The following is a 16,398-nucleotide window of genomic DNA, read 5'->3' as shown; positions in this document are numbered from 1 at the left end:
AGGCCATTTCCATAAATGGCGTATGATTCTTTTTTCCCTTTGTACATGACCTTTAAAACTACCTGATAAGCTATTTGTACTGCCTACCTTAGAAGTTAAAATAGACAGCAGGAAGATGAACATGCCCTTAATGGCTAAATTACCGCGTGTCACTGGAAAGAACTTTCCTCCTGCAGAGGAGCAGGAGAAGCAACCCAATGCTCCTTTCCCTTTGAAAAAAGCCAGGAGGTCTCTATTAAAATGTAAAATTCAACTTTGGCCCAATTATCCACCTTAAAAACCTTAACATAGCCCTTTGGTGATGCCTACACTTGAGCAAAATGCAATTTTGATCTAACATCATCTGGACAGATCATTAGACAAAATTTGACTCAATCTTGTCGAAACGGCTTGGTAGGTAGACATCTACTTATAATCTGAAGGAGATTTTCAGCACAGTGCTGGTAAGGCAGATGGAAACTTGTGTGATGCTCATTCTCTGGAAGGCAATAGACATCTCCCCAAAGAGGGGGGCCCCCACTCTGAGCTGCTCTTCCACTTATGCACCTGTATATATGTTTGTACATATTTATTACTCTGTTTCACTTGTACATATCTATTCTGTTTATTTTATTTTGTTAATATGTTCGGTTTTGTTCTCTGTCTACCCCTTCTAGACTGTGAGCCCACTGTTGGGTAGGGACTGTCTCTATATGTTGCCAACTTGTACTTCCCAAGTGCTTAGTACAGTGCTCTGCACACAGTAAGCGCTCAATAAATACGATTGATTATGCCACCCTAATCCATCCGCGGAAGTCTCACCACCCCTTGCAGATGGCACAGGTTGGCAGGGTTCACCGGCCAGGTCACGAGACATTTGGGCGGGAGTCAGAGACTCACCAGAAAGACAAAGTGGCCCTCAGCCACCCACAAGCCAGTTAGAAACGGGTCTAAGAGTTTGCCGTCCTGAAACGCCTCTCGGGAGTCTGACTCTGAAGTGAGAGATAAGCAAACCTTCACTACCACTGGGGTTAATACCGACTTCTTCAACACATCTGTTTCAAGCACACTTAACTGCTACCCCAGGCTGTGAGCAGGCTTTTCCAATCTTTCTCCCCCTCTTTTTAAATAGCTTGAGATAAAAATTATGTCAAGGAGCCAGAATGAGTTGCTGCTTCACCTCAACCTACCCTACATCAAAACAGTTTACTCTGATGAAAGAATCACATGGGTGAAGAGGCAGAGCATTAAAAAAATACTACTAGTAAATATTTTCAAATTTCAATTTTTCACTTGCACTGGAACGGAGTTCTCCAAGCAATTACAAGGGAGGAAAGAAAGGTTAGATTATGATTACCACCAGAGCCAAATTTCTCCCAGTATCCAAGGGAGCTCACTGGGAAGGAAGCTTATTAACCCTTTCAGAACTGAAGGTTTGTCATGTTGTCGAGGCAATGTCCCACGAGCTTCCCCAGGACCTGAAAGAAGTTTCTTGGGGGTTGGCTTTCACTTGCTTTCTGTCTCAAATGATATATTATTATTATTATTGTTATTGTAATTGTTAAGCACTCACTATGTGTCAAGCATTGTTCTGAGCTCTGGGATAGATACAAGTTAATCAGGCCAAATTCAGTCCCCTGTTCCACATGGGGGGCGGGGGCGGTCACAGTCTAAGTAGGAGGGAGAACAGGCATTGGGTCCCCATTTTACAGATGAGGAAACTGAGGCATGAAGAAGTTAAGTGACTTGCCCAAAGTCACACTTCAGGCAAATACAGAGCTGAAGTTAGAATTCAAGTCCTCTGACTCCCAGGACTTAGCTCTTTCCACTAGGCTACACTTCTCATTTATACCACCATAGTTCAGTATTCTGCTACAGTAAGTGCCCAGTGAGTAAATTTGATTAACTGAATGATCATCCCACAATATTAATCTCATTTTCCCCTCAATGACCCTGTGACATATGTATTCACCCCATTTTGTGTGTGGGAAAACTGAGGTACAGAATGGTTAAGTGATTTGCAAATGGTCTTGCTCTGTTGTACCATTCCCAGCGCTTAGAACAGTACTTTGCACCCAGAAGGTGCTCAAAAAATACCACTGACTGACTGTTGAATACCCACAGAATTCCAGAGGGAAGCAGATCTCCTTTTCCCTATAGAGACAGTGTCTGACCCTGTCATTAAAAGACTCCAAGCTCCCTTTGTTCTCGGTTGCAATACTCTAATTCCAAACCTCTGGTGCTTGGGAAGGACAAAATAGGCCCATATTAGCCTGAGGGGTAGTACAAACTGATCTCATTCCTTCTTTCCCATAGGTCACTCTCCTGCTATGAGCTCGAGTTCTTTCTTATCACACAGAAAGCATCATTAACTTGTATTTATCTACCCCAGTGCTTAGTAAAATGCCTTGGTACCTTGTGGGCAGGGAATGTGTCTGTTACATTGTTGTATTGTACTCTCCCAAGCACTTAGTTCAGTGCTCTGCACACAGTAAGCACAACTGACTGACTTAGTAAGTACTTAAAGTTGCATATTAAAGTTGGAGACTGAGAAGGTAATACTTTTAGTGAAATTAAAGCAGTGCTCTTCCCTCACACAAGACATGCACCTCTGCTGGAATTAGAGAGTGAAATGCCAGTATGGGCTGCCACTTCTCTACTTTAGGTCCTGGAGGAGTTGGTTTCTGGCTGTACCGCAGAGTCAACGTACATTAGTTTGTGGGTGAGCTGGGTCCAGAAACAATCAAGATGTAAATGGCTCCTGTGGGCCTTTGTGAATTGCCACCAATTACTTATTTTGACTGTTCTAATTTTGTATATATTTTTATGATGGCCTCCCCTTTTAGCATATAAGTCCTTGTGGTCAGGGGATGCTTCACGTCTTTACTTTGTACTTCTGAAGGACTTAGTACGGTGCCCAACATGCAAAGTGGACACTCAGTAAATGTCTCTACTACTCCATGGATGCTCCAGTGTCAGGTTACGGGTCAAAGGAGCTCATCTGGATTTCCCTTCTGGTCTCCAGGTCTCAGCTTTACAGCCAGGTAGGGAAGGTGACTGACAGACTGGCTAGCCACCCCTCCCACCCCTAAATCCAACGAAATACCAAAAAACCCATTTGGACATATGATCATTTAACTCTAGTAGTAATAATGACGATAATAATAAGCTCTGTATTTGTTAAGCACTTACTACGTGCTAGGCACCGTAGTAAGCACTGGCGTGCATACAAGCAAATTGGGTTGGACCCGGACCCTGTCCCATGTGGGGCTCACAGTCTCAATCCCTATTTTACAGATGAGGTAACTAGATGAGGCCCAGAGAAGTAAAATGATTTGCCGAGGGTCACACAGCAGACAAGTACTAGGACTGTGTAACTGCTCTTCTCACTCAACCGTTTGAGTGAAACTTGTCACAGTGGCCTCCGCTTTCTCCACAGAGGCACCTGGAATGCAGTGGTGAGTGAAATTAGGAGATTTTGACCTGCATGGCTCCTAATTCATTCGGGGTTCTGAGGATTTCTAAGGCCTGTGAAGAAAGAATTTGTGGGGATTAGAACTCATCTTTCCTGTTCCATTTCTCCTCATATGCAGCAATCCTTTGGCTGCAATCTAAGGTAAGATCTGTGTTCTCTACCTGGAAATGAATACAAATGGGGCAAATTTGGAATCACATTAAATATTCAGAAGATATAGGGACTGTCAGTGTTTTCTTAGTATGAACAAATGCCAGACGACAAACAGCACTCCCTGGGTTTCAAAAATACTACTTACAGCATCTGTTTCCTTCTCTTCTATTATCTTCATTTTAATACGTTAATATTGAATTGTTTCATAATAGTCATAGGGCCCCTTAAGCGCCTCGGGATGGAATTTCAATATGAACACAAATATTAGCAGACAGATGCTGCACTATCCTTAATGTAAATGGCACCATAAGCTCCATCCAAATCATCAGGAACAAAGTGAGTTCTGGGAAACAAAGCCTGATTGCCAAGGTATCATAATAAATTCATCTGGCACTCCCATAAAGCATTTATCAACAGATCTCAAAGCACTTTGCAACCACTAATTAAAGCTCAGAGACTCCCTCTAATGGAGATATTATCCCCCATTTTGCCAAGAAAGTGGCCCGGGGCAAGGGGAGGTTAAGTGGCTTCTTTTGCCGAGCATATTTGCAAACACAACAGGTATTAAATGACAGCAAGTAGAATCCTGCCCAAGAAAGCTTTTCTTTTTTCCATATCACATTGCCATTCAAGTCATTTTGGCAGTGGGATGGCATCGACAATATCTCAGACCATTTATTTGTTGTTTTTTTTCCTACATCTGCCAAATCTATATAGATATCTATAGTAGCCAGTATGTTTTCTCTATGATCACTCAAATCATTCATTCAGCAGATAGTTATTGATTACTACCTGCATGCATGCAGAACACTGCACTAGCCATATTCTACCAAGCACTCAAGAAGCTTACAGTTTAATTGGAGGAGGATAGAAAAAAGCACAAAAGCACCAATATATTTTATTTGGTGACTAGTATGTTAGGATACAAAGGATTCAAGATTAACAATGGTAACTACTAACATCCCCTCTCAGGGTCACACCTGGAGAGTTTCCAGTACCCTACCAGTCTCAGCTATGGCAGGAAGAGTCAAGCAGAAGCACGCCCATTCCATTCTTAGCTTGGTCAATGGCTAGCAAATGGAAGGCAATCTGCTACAAGTCAAAACTCACCCATTCTGGGCAGCAGTGGCATGGGAGAAAGTCGAGGGCAGAGACTCAGGTTTACTGTGTAGAAGGAGGCAACGACAAACCACGTCTGAATTTTTACCAAGAAAACACTATGGATACCAGAACACTACCAGAATGATTGCAAATAGAGAGTGGTGCTTTCTGGAAGAGATGTGTCCGTGGTATCGCTATGGGTCAGAGATGACTCGATGGCACAAGACAAGACAAACTACTAATATACAAGTATTAGCGTATATACCTAATAAACTAAGACTACTGACAGGGCTACAAAGCCTCTAGCTGTATTCACTGGATCCCAAGGAAGGAGAAGACGCATGGCCTTGTCAATAAAACGTGGTCCTGAGCATCAAAAGGACCTGAGTTCTAATCGCAGCTCCACCACTTGTCTGCTGTGTGACCTTGGGCAATTCACTTCACTTCTCTGTGCCTTGGTTACCTCATCTGTAAAACGGGGATAAAGACTGAGCTGCACGTGGAACATGGGCAAGTGGGATCTGATTAGCTTATATCTATTCCAGAGCTTAGTACAGTTCCTGGCACAGAGTAAGCACTTAACAAATACCATAAAAAAAGAACCAGTGGAGATGGTCCATTTGTGATTTGCTACATCAAGGAAGCCACCCTCACCATAACAAGAAATGGGGTGGGCTGGTTCAAAACAGAGGCAGGCATACACAATGAAAGCACCAAAATATCACTCCAAATCACTCCCAAACTCCTCTCTCTAGAATTCTTTTTAGGGCATTCTGGATTAAAAATAAAGACAGGTAAACCCTTGAACTTCACGTTGCTCACTTCCTCCCACTCCAGTTGCTAAACATCCCTCTCACCTCCTCCAACACCACACTCATGAAAAACGTCACCTATTTTTAAGGAACTAGGTTATAAGGACAACATTTGAATATTCTGGATAATTACTGCTTGTGGAGGGAACACCACCAGAGGACTCCATCCGCCTGTTTCCTACTAAATTATAAGTTCCTTAAGGGTAGGAATTGTACCTATCATACTCTTCCAAGTCTCAGTTCAGTGCTCTACACAGTAGGTGCTCAAAGCCCACTGAATTGACAGATGAATTGATATATGGTGAAATAGAAGAAAGGATACCTATTGTTTAAATCTAAGATGTCTCTGTAACTGAGAAAATATTCTTCCGCTGAGATTTGATTCATGTAGACACATTTCATAATAATAATAATAATAATAATAATGGCATTTATTAAGCACTTACTATGTGTAAAGCACTGTTCTAAGCACTGGGGAGGTTACAAGGTGATCAGGTTGTCCCATGGGGGGCTCACAGTCTTGATCCCCATTTTACAGATGAGGTAATTGAGGCGCAGAGAAGTTGTGACTTGCCCAAAGTCATCACAGCTGACAATTGGTGAAGCCGGGGTTTGAACCCCTGACCACAGACTCCAAAGCCCGTGCTCTTTCCTCTGAGCCATGCTGCTTCTCTAAAATGTTCCTTGTTCATGTTCCTTGTTATTTACTCAGAAAGTTCAATAAAATGGGATACATTGGTCACCGGCATTTCTCTAGATAACATTTCCAAAATACTAATGATAAGCACAGTATTTGTTAAGCTCTTACTGTGTTCCAAGCAGTGTAGTAGCTCTGGGCAGATGCAAGATAAGCAGGCCCCTGTCATACACAGGACTCAAAGTCTCATTTGCTATGTCCTTGCCTTTGGACACAGTCCTCCACCTTATCCCAGGGCTCATACAAGACCTCAAAGAGAATTCAAAAGATGGTGATAAGGTTGTTGAAATGGAAGGAGAAGGTTAAGGAGCTTTTGTCTCCAGGCTCAGAAAAAAAACACAAATTAAATTCTCACTTGAATCTGGTGGAGCAGAGATCATCATCAAGTTCAAGACCTGAGTAAAATTTAGACCGCCTCTATGAAAAATCAAATCTGTTCTTGAGAAGTGAGAATCAAGGCAGACAGTCTAAATCGGATTTTAGTAACTGGACTGTAAGATCCTCCACTAGACTGTAAGTTCTTTGAGAGCAGACACTGTATCAGAGAAGCAGCGTAGCTAGAGAAGCAGCGTGGCTCAGTGGAAAGAGCCCAGGCTCGGGAGTCAGAGGTCATGGGCACTAATTCTAGCTCCACCACTTGTCAGCTGTGTGACCTTGGGCAAGTCACTTAACATATATGTGCCTGTTACCTCATCTGTAAAATGGGGATCAAGACTGTGAGACCCATGTGGAACAACCTGATTACCTTGTATTTCCCCCAATCTTAGGACAGTGCTTGGCACATAGTAAGCGCTTAACGATTGCCATTATTATTATTTCCAAATGTATTGTACTCTCTCAAGCACACAGTAAGCATTCAACAAATCCCGGTTCTGCTACTTGCCTGCTGTGTGACCTTAGCCAAGTTACAACTTCTCTATGCCTCAGTTCTCATATCTAAAATATGGGATTCAATCCTACACTCTCTGACCCACACTGTGAGCCCCATATGGGACAGGGATTCTGTCAATTGATCAATCAATGGTATTTATTGAGTGCTTACTTTGTGCAAGGCACTGTGCTAAGAGCCTGGGAGAATACAATACAATGGAGTTGGTAGCACATTCGCTGCCCAAATTGAGCTTACAACCTAGAGGGTTATCTTGTACCTACCCCAGATTTTATTACAATGCTTGGCATACAGTGTTTAACAATTACCATTAAAAAACCCCAAATATAGATATTTGAGTGCTCACTTTGTGCAGAGTATTGTACTAAGAGGTTGAGAGGGTACAATACAACAGAACTGGTAGACACATTCCCTCCTGATAAGGAGCTTACAGTCTGGAGGGACAAAAAATACCACTGATTTGAGCAAAAGAGACTTTCATATACAATTCCAAATTCCCAGCTGGATTATTATAGCTTTCTCTATTTTGAGGAAGTACATTTAATGAGCACCCACAATGTCTAAGGCTTTTATGGTACAATATTGCTCAGAATTCTTGCCTTCAAGGAGTGTTCATGTAGTGTTCGTTTAAACACCATACCAGCTTTGATGAAGAGTCACCTGCATAGACTATTACCTAGAAACATTTAACTTAGTGTCGAGTTACTCTAGATAGATGAAAATATACAAGGGAATATCAAAAAAGAAATACCTAGCAAAGTTGCCTAGATGAGCCTCATCATATCAGCAATATTCAGCATAGTACTTTCTTGCAAATTGGAACAATTCATTTGAAGTTTCTAAACTTAAACACCAGGATATAGGTATATTTAACTGGGACATCTGCTATCTCTCTTAAAGCAACACATCACATTGCCATCACCATTAATACAACCCAAGCCAATCCTCTCTTCGTAGACTTATCTGGGAGAAGTTCGTAATTTTCAACACCTGAGTTGTTTCACTTGCAGCAGTCTGGTCTTCCTCAAATTACCTACTGAGGTTCAGAGAAGTGGCCATGAGGCAAATGTGATTTTTTTTTAACCATTCTCCCAATCACTTGACGAGCAGGGTGGCCTAGTGGAAAAAGCACCAGCTTGAGAGTCAGAGGATCTGAGTTCTAATTCCAGCTCAGTCACTTGCCTGCTGCATGACCAAGGGCATGCAACAACTTACCTGTGCCTCAGTTTCTTCATCTGCAAAATGGGGATTCAATATCTGTTCTGCCTCCTAGAATGTGAGTCCCATGTGGGACAGGAACTGTGCCCCTTCCCGATTAACTTGTATCTACCCGAGTGCTTAAAACAGAGCTTGACACATAGTAAGCACTTCACATATGTAATAAAAAATAATAACAATCTCACGTACTGAGCAATTTTTTTAAAAAAACAAAACATGAATGGTTGAACAAATGTTTCTACCATTCTTCTGGAAAAGTGTTGGAAAAAGTTTTGTTTTACACTCTTTAGTGAATCTAACCAAGGGAAAGGTAGTAGGGTGAAAATTAGATTAAGCAGCACCTTGTAGTAGCTGCGCAAGGTTTTATACCATCATCCACAGTTGTATTAATTGAGTACCTGTATATAATCACAATATATGGAGTTTAGGGAACTTAGAGAACCATAAAAGTGGTATTTGTTAAAAGCTTAATCTGCGCTAAACACTATACTTAGCCCTAGGGTGAGATACAATACAGTCAGATCAGACAGTGCTTCTAGCACAAGGGACTCACAGTCTAAGCAGGAGGGAGAACAAGTTTTGAATCCTCACCTTACAGCTAAAGAAACAGGCACAGAGAATTGAAATGACTTGGCCAAGATCACACAGCAATCGGCAGAGTTGTGATTAGACCCCAAGTCCTCTAACCCCCAGGTCTGTGCTCTTTCCACTAGATAACACTGTTTCCCTGAGACCTACTTTATTCATGAATCTTCAGGGCAAAAATGCAGACATGATGGAGAGAAAAGGTGGGAAAACACCCAAGAGAGTTTAAGAGCTCAGTGGGAGAATCACACAGGCCCCCAGATCTGCCCCTCTCCCCATCTCTTTTCTACTCACTCCATAGCATACACTCCTTTCTGGGTCTGAGAGATCAAGAAGCACCTGATGGGGAAGAGCCACAAAGTGAGGCTCTTCCTCAGAACAGTTTGCCTGTAATGGTAGACAACAGGTACACGGCTTGCTAACCTCCAACCCCTGGGACAAATCATAGCCTTCCAGGAAACCTTTGTTCTGCAGATTCTTCCAACTGGATTGGCTTCATAGTACCCAGTGGGTCTCGTCCCCGTTTGGACTAACGTGCACTGGTGATCCCCTAAGTGGGTTTATCTGGCCACTAGGTACAGAGTCAGAAGAACTGACATTCATCGGGACAAAAATACACCAGCCTGGCCCTGCTCTCCAGGGAAAGATTTTTCCTGCCAGGGCAAACATCTGGAAACAGCATTAAACTCACTTTAAGCAATTTGCTTTGCACATAGTAAAGAGTTTAACCATTACAGGGAATTTACTTGGTTACAGGACAGATTGGCTTTTATTTTTCTAGTACACAAAAAAAGGGAGCAATCAAATAGAAGAAGATGAGCGTTTTCCTCCAGTCATCAGAATCACTCTGGGTCCTTGCCAGCAACATGGATTCCAAAGTGACTCCTGACAGTAACTCGGCCCTGATCCTAGACTTCCCCTCTGAATCCAGCAGGCATTCAAGGAGTGAGCAACACAAGTGAAGGGCAATCCGTTTTGAAACAAATGCATGGAAAGATAAAATAGAAGCTTAGTCAATCCAAGGCCCTGGGCCTCTCCTAGGGGAACCAAAATGCCTTCATTAGCAATCTCTATTCTAAACATGGAAATTTCTACTCCCCACCCCACCACAGCCAAGCAAATAAAACATCCCCTCAAACCAAATATTTATATACCATCCCATCCATTCCTCTCTATTACAGAGGAATCAATAGCTTCGTTCTTGTGGGTCTCATTAAAACTTCTGCCAGTCTCGGGGTGGGAGAGGAAGGACAGAGGGGTGTAATAATGATAGCATTTAATAAGTGTTTACTACGTGCAAAGCACTGTTCTAAGCACTGGAGAGCAAGGCGATCGGGTTGTCCCAGGGGGGGCTCACAGTCTTAATCCCCATTTTGCAGATGAGGTAACAGGCACAGGGAAGTTAAGTGACTTACCCAAAGTCACACAGCTGGCAATTGACAGAGCTGGGATTTGAACCCATGACCTCTGACTCCAAAGCCTTTGTTCTTTCCACTGAGCCGCTCTGCTTCTCTATTTTTCATAGCACAGTACATAGCATCTGACCTCTCCAAACCAGACTGGGGCCAAGATATTCCCCACATTCATCTCAGAGCCTGGCACAGAGACACATTAAGGCTGGAACCAGGCTGGATCTCCAAGGAATTCAGCCATGGAGAATGGAGGAGGCATTTGAGGCAGCAAGGCTTAGGCTCTCCTCATCTGATTCTCCCCAGCTTTCTCCACCCTGCTGTCTGGAGACCCGGTGGCACCAGCTGCCAGAAGAGACTCTTCATAACTGCTAAATAGTATTTACCAAGTTTCCACCTGTGCAAGTTAAACATCCCCAGTCCCTGCCCTTTAGGAGTTTGACTCCCTGCTGCCAATTTGAGATGACAGCTGAACTCACTTACATTGAGCTTTCCTCAAGAAGATGCAACTGAGATATTTACATGCCATCCAAATTTTAGTGTTTCAAATATCCATCCCTTCCACTTGGAGCAAACAACGCTCCAGAAGGGAATATCACCAAACAGTTCCTTTCCCCATATTGACACTCCCCCTCACAGCACACACCCTTCCTTTCTTTCATTCTTACTTCCTCTTCCACACCAACAGAAACTGACCTTCAAACTTCACAGTCCTTGGGTTGAACCCCCACCTCTTTCAGGAATGTGTGTCCCTGAGGAACAAATGAGATCAAGTGCCAACATGGGATCCCCATTTCACTCCTGGGCCCTCAATTAAGTTTTTGGACAGGAGTACTTTTTGCCCCAAGCTGCAAAATTCAATCACCCAGTTTGAGTACTCTGTTTCTGTACCATCTCTCATTGCTCCCAACATAGTGGTTATTGAATATTCACTCGGACCATTAAGGTTCCAGGAGTTGCTCTAATGGGTGCCCATGGCTTCAACTATCACTTCTGTGAGGAGGAGGGGGCTATCTAACCCCAATAGCCCTGGCCTCTCTCTTCTGCAATCTGATATTTCTTTCTGCCTCCAGGACAACCCTAGGTGAATGTCCCCTAAAAATCCTCTCCTCCACTTGATTTCCCCATCAGAGTTGAAATGACCATCCTTCCAGTGTTTCAAGCCCTCATCTTTGGCATTATATCTTTGACTCCACTCACTCTTTTAATCTCCACATTCAGTCTGTCACCAAATCCCACCAGTTATTCTTCCATAATATTTATAGGCTCTGCTTCTTCTCCATCCAATCAAATTGAGACAATGAACCCGCTGTTGAGTAGAGATTATCTCTATCTCTTGGCGAATTGTACTTTCCAAGTGCTTAGTATAGTGCTCTGCACACAGTAAATGCTCAATAAATATGATTGAATGAATCAATGGTATTTACTGAACACTTACTGTGTTCAGATCATGTTACTAAGTGCTTCGGAGAGTACAGTACAATCAAGACACATTCCCTGACCACAGAGACCTTACAGTTCAGAGGGATAAAATGGCGACCATATTAGTGTGGGAACTTGTCCTAGCTGAAGATGATTTCTTGCTGATCTCCCTGCTTCCAGTCCCTCCTTTCTCCAGTCTATACTTTACTCTGCTGTTCAGGCCATTTTTATAAAATGTCATTCGGAGCACATCTACTTACTTCTCAGAAACCTCCAAGTTACCCATTCCTCTCCGCATCTGGCAGAAATTCCTGACAGTTGGCTTCAAGGCAGTCAGTCAGTTCTCTTACATACACCATCTCTACCCCACTATGTCCCAACTCACACTTGTCACTCCTCTAAAGCTAACCAACACACCATGCCTTGTTCTCTCTGCCCAGCTGCCAGCCTCTTGCTCCCACTCTTCCTCCCCTCCCTGACCCTTCACCCCCAGCCTCTAACTCCCTCTCTCTTTTCATTTGGCAAATTCAATCGTATTTATTGATCACAGCTTTCCCCATCTTCAAACACTTTGAGTCCACACCTCTTCCAAACAGTCTTTCTCAAGTAATGTCTCATTTCTAGACTGTGAGCCCGTTGTTGGGTAGGGACCATCTCTATATGTTGCCAACTTGTACTTCCCAAGCACTTAGTACAATGCTCTGCACACAGTAAGTGCTCAATAAATACGATTGAATGGATGAATGAATTTCCCCACAAGTGCCATTTCAGTCCATCTCTGCCACCACAAGACAACTTCCCACAACCCTCAAAGTATTCAGAGTATTCTCTGAATACTCAAATACTCAATACTCAATATTCAAAGAATTCAAAGTATTCTTACACGCTCAGTCTTCCTAGCCGTAAATTAAGTGCCAGTAATAATAATAATAATAGTAATGATTATAATTGTAGTATTTGTTAAGCACTTGATAAGTGCCAGACACCATACTAAGCACTGGGGTGGATCAGGTTGGACACAACCTCTGTCCCTTGTGGGGCTCACAGTCTCAATCCCCATTTTACAGATGAGGTAACTGAGGCACAGAGAAGTGAAGTGATTTGTCCAAGTCCATGCAGCAGACAAATGGCAGAGCCAGGATTAGAACTGGTCTCCCCCATTAAATGGTAAACTTCATGAGGTTAGTGCTGGGTCTGATCAGTATGTCAGATCTATCAATCCACCTATGGTGTTGATTGAGCATTTATTGAGGGCACAGCACTAAACTAATAGTTTTCTCAAAAGCAGATAAATGCTCACTGATTCAGTGTGATTAAAAGCCAAAACTGAAAACTGCAGGATTTTAATCTTATTTTCCCTGAAAGAATAAGGACAGAATGTAGGGAAATCATTGAAATATTTCATAGAGAAATCTAGATGATTGTGTACTATCCCAGCCTGAACAATGATGGCTTTGGGAGGTTTTTAGGTTGCAATGCGAACTCTGGGGGAATCATTTTCCTTTCAATCATCATTCATTTGAAAATTTTGTCTCCTGCATCGAGTCATTATATTTCAAAGCAATGTTTGTGTACACTGTCGTCTGGGCTCTGCCTTCTTCAATAAAAATGGTTTAGCAGAAAAAAGAGAAATCTGGTCATTATAGCTGCAGGTCCAGCATTTGTTAGGATTCTGAGGCAGACAATAGAGAAATGCTTGTTTTAATCACTGAAATTCAAAGAACAAAATAAATAAATAAATAAATAATCTCCACATTACCCCTTTGATGAACCTGGTCCAGGGAAATGGAATTACTACTGAATGAACTAATGCAAATGTGTTCCTCTTTCTCAAAAGGTGCAAAACAGGCTTACCAAAGCCAGTCGGGAGCTGATGAATTTCTTCTCCTGTAAGCACTGTCCACCAACTTTCAGGCAACAACACATGGGATTGGTGAAAATACGATCGTCAGAGGTGTGATGAGAGTTTGCTCTCTGAACTATACTAACTCCAAGATGCACAGGTGTTAAGTACTTTTTCATACCTTTTACTAATAGCTTCCAGGATATTTTGAGCAGGTGAATGTTCGGAGGCGATGAAGGGGAGGACGCTGAATAAAGATGAACAGTTCAGCCACAGGCCAGGTCCAGCACCCAGCCAGCCATGACCATAAAGGAGACCTGAAATCTCCCAGAGGTAGGTAAAAGGCTTCACAAATAAGTTGAATGTCTTAGGATGAATTTCCTTTTTGAACCCAAACTGGTAAGGAGTTAGAAGCCCTGAATCAAATACATTGATAGCCTGATCATACCTGCTCATGCTCTTCACTTAAGGCAAATCCTACCATGAGTCTGTGCGCTAGGCATTAATCATTCAATTGTATTTACTAAGTGCTTACTGGTGCAGAGCCCTGTACTAAGTTCTTGGAAGAGTACAATATAAAAGAGTAGGTATAGATGATCGCTGCCAACAAGGACCTTCCAATCTAAAGGGAAAGAAAGACATTAAAATTACAGATGTGTATGTCCATATGTTGAGAAGCAGTATTGTCTAGTGTAGAGAATACAGGTTTGGGAGTCAGAAGGACCTGAGTTCTAATCCCAGCTCTGCCAAGTGTCTGCTGTGTGACTTTGGACAAGTCAATTTATCTGTGCCTCAGTTACCTCATCTGTAAAATGGGAATTACAACTGTGAGACATGGGACATGGGCTGTGTCCAACATGATCAGCTTGTATCTACCCCAGTGCTTAGTACGGTACCTGGCACCTGTAAGCCCTAAAATACAAAAGGAAAAAAAAATACTGTGGGGCCTGAGGAGGGGATAATTTCTGAAGTGCTTAAGGGTCTTAGAGGATGTACAGAAATGTATGGGAATTGACCTGTTTTCAATCTGGGGGCTGTTTAATTTCACAAAATGGCCTCATATTCTAGGAGAAGGGAGGTAAAGGAAAAGGGAGGAGGTGTCTCTCATTCAATTTTTGTCATGCCTCCTCTTGTCTTTAAGATGTGAAAGAAAAAAAAACAACTCAGTGGTTTAAATCTTCTCCAGTTCTAGATGTTTCTAAATTTCCTGATTGTCAAGGTTCTAGTAACTATTTCTCTATTCATTCATCATCTTTCTCCCACAAGGAGACCTCAGCACTAAATATAGAGGTCACAGGTGAAGCTATTACCTCACGGGCTGCAAGTGAACACTTTTGTAGGAAAGATCATTTGAAAAATATTAAGTAGAAATCATTCGCAGTATTAATGAGTGGAGAATAATCTGTCTCCAGCCTGGCAGACTAAGCCAGGGAAGAGGTCATTTCTTGACGGTAAATATTTCTTGACGGTAAATATTTCTTGACGGTAAATATTTCTTGCCGGTCTTGACGGTAAAAAAGGAAATGACCTGAAAGTGTCGGTCATTTCCTGCCATTGGCAAAATCTTGTGTATACTGTCTATGTCCACACCTCCAAGACTTTCAGAAGTGTTTATGTTATTGCGGGCACTGGGTTTTTAAATCCCCTTTGGAGTGGCTATAAAGATAAGCTTGAACCAATACGGCGTTGTTCCACAGTACAACGGTAATTTGTCAAGTTTGGGCAGATTTCCTGAAACATAAGGGGTCAGCGCCCAGGCCTATGATCGTCTCTGACCTCCTCTGAACTCTGTCAGAGACGGGCACCATATTGTTTATTGCCATCATGCCATGAATCTATCAGGCTCCCACCCCCACACTGGCAGAGTATTTCACTTCCACCCTTAATATCACATCTAATCAATAGCAGCTCACAAAGCAAGCTGAAATAGCCTGAAGGGAGGACTGTGCTTTAGCGAAGAGCAAATGTTTGACTGTTCTGCTCACTCCTGAGGTACAGAGAAGGGCTCAAATTCTGGGTGAAACCAGGAAAACTAGAATGTCTAGGTCGACTGCTGCTTCTCAGAAATCTTGGATTTGAGTCCAAAAGATTTGGGTCAAGGATTTGAGTCCAAAAAGACATACATTCCAACCAAGTGACAGCTCTTCAACAATGACTCGAATTTTTGTTTCTTTGATTGAAAAATATGAGCAAGTTGCTGGTTCTGTCAATGTGATTTTTGTTAGAACTTATAATGTGTCAAGCCCTGTTCTAAGCTCTGAGGTAGATACAAGTGAACCAGGTAGGATATAGTCCCTGTCCCCCATGGGGCTCAAAGTCAAGGAGGGAGAACAGGTATTCAGTGCTCCAGAAAGAGAGAGACAAACAGCAGAGGTAGAGACAACAGTGACCAGCCATTTAGAAAAGTAACAGTGCTTACCTTGTTAGCACATGGGTCGAAATCTCTGTACTTCTTCAGTAATTTACCTAACCTCTCTTTTCCTCTGTTTCAGTCTGCTCAATTCTGAAAATGCTTACAGGATTGTGATGCACTTGTCTTTAGAGCACTTTAAAAAAAGATCAAGCTCACCCAAATGGTTTCCTCTTACAATCCATCCTAATCCTAATGTGTGGTCTTAGTCCAGGCTCAGCCCACAATTCAGTTTTGTTCCATATTCTCTTTCCACTAGAGAATAGGTTATCAACAAGAAAGAATAACCAATCATCCTGAAGGTTTGGGCTGGATTGGGAGTGGGCCCAAATCAAGATGGTTCAACCATGAAACTCATTTGGGAAAGATGCTAAAATTTCGAACTTTGACTTCAGAAATAAAACA

The sequence above is a fragment of the Tachyglossus aculeatus genome, chromosome 6 (assembly GCF_015852505.1).
Source record: "Tachyglossus aculeatus isolate mTacAcu1 chromosome 6, mTacAcu1.pri, whole genome shotgun sequence".
Classification (NCBI taxonomy): Eukaryota; Metazoa; Chordata; class Mammalia; order Monotremata; family Tachyglossidae; genus Tachyglossus; species Tachyglossus aculeatus.
The sequence above is the reverse complement of the archived record's forward strand: the minus strand, read 5'-3'. Positions refer to the sequence as shown.